Genomic DNA, 1439 nt, shown 5'->3' with positions numbered 1-1439 from the left:
TTTTTTTTTTTTTTTTTGTGGCAGGGTCTGTTAGGAAAAAGGAAAAGAAACAGAACTATGAACTCAACAGGACAGGTTTATTGCAGAACAAACTTGAAAGGGACCGCTCTGGCACTAGAGACCAGACCAGCTGCTGTCTTACAGGCTATGGGGTTTTTGCAAAGGAGTTGTGGCTGCCTGCCAAGAACAAGGCTCGAGTGATAATAGTTACCCAAGGGCGAGGCCTGGGAAAGTTCAAGCAGTAGCAGCCATTATCAATAGCAGGGCTGATACTGTTATGAGTCCCCAGGGGCAGCTGTGCTGGGATGGTGTGGTTTGCAGGTGTCTCTGATCAGCATGGCAGTGGTTGGATTCCCTCAGGGTCTCTATGTCGTTCAGGCAGGGCTTGAGCTCACAGCAATTTTCCTGCCTCAGCCTCCCAAATGCTGAGATTACAGATGTGCACCACCACACCAGGCAGGATGAAAAAAAAAAAAAGTCAAGATTTTAAATAAAGACAAGATCAATCGTAGTTCTGTGTGGAGATGTATTAGAGCTAGAGACCAAAGAAAAATTCAGGAAATCTGACCTCATCGTCCCGTTTTACCTGTCTTGCCTGAATTCTGGCCCTGTGCCCAGCAGGGTAGAGCCCCCAGGATGCTAGAGGTTGGCTCTTATGTGAGGCCCTTACTTTGTGGCTTCCTGGTTTGGAAATGACCTGGATTCGGAATGTGGACTCTAGATTTGACTCTCTGTTCCTTCTGCTATTCGGGCTGTGCTTGTAGGGTCTCTGGCCGTTTTATTTAGCCACTCATTTATTCCCATTTTGTCCAGCAGGAGGCTGAGCTCAGAGAGATTATGTAACTGACCTAAAGTCACACAGCTAGCACCGGGGGAAGGGGAAGGCTGGAAATCCAGTGCTGGCTTCCATTAGTCCCTAGGGCTTCCAAAGCCCCAGCCCAGCTGGGGGGAGTTGGCTTGTGTGCCCCCTTGGTCCTAGATACTCAGGAGGCCGAGGTGGTCCATTTCATAGGTTGCCAGCCTGTGTTTGCAAGGCTAGGAATTGCCCCACCCACACTTGTCTCCCCTAGACTAGGAGATGGGATACCCTAGAGTGCTCAATACAGGCTCAGGACCCAGTGGGTGTTAGGGAAGTTTTGCTGGGAACCAGAAAAAAAACCTGATTGCGGAGGCCTGTGGGGTCAGTTTGGAGTTAGACTGTGAAGAAATCAGGCACCCACACAGCAACACACCCGCACTGGGCTGGACCTGGGCGGCAGCACAAAGGCTGCAGTTACCATGATGAATCAATCCGTACCCCAGATTTCTGAACCATCTCATGAGGTCCACCTGCTAGGAGGGGTCAAGATCCTGCAGGCGGCTGACTAGGATGTGGGGCCACCTCTAGAGGGGGACCAAGAGCCCTTGGCCCTTAGAGAAACTGTACCAGGGCCAGAGGA

Source organism: Fukomys damarensis, unplaced genomic scaffold (assembly GCF_012274545.1).
Source record: "Fukomys damarensis isolate Sample0158 unplaced genomic scaffold, DMR_v1.0_HiC HiC_scaffold_37, whole genome shotgun sequence".
Lineage (NCBI taxonomy): Eukaryota > Metazoa > Chordata > Mammalia > Rodentia > Bathyergidae > Fukomys > Fukomys damarensis.
Note: the sequence above shows the minus strand (reverse complement) of the source record.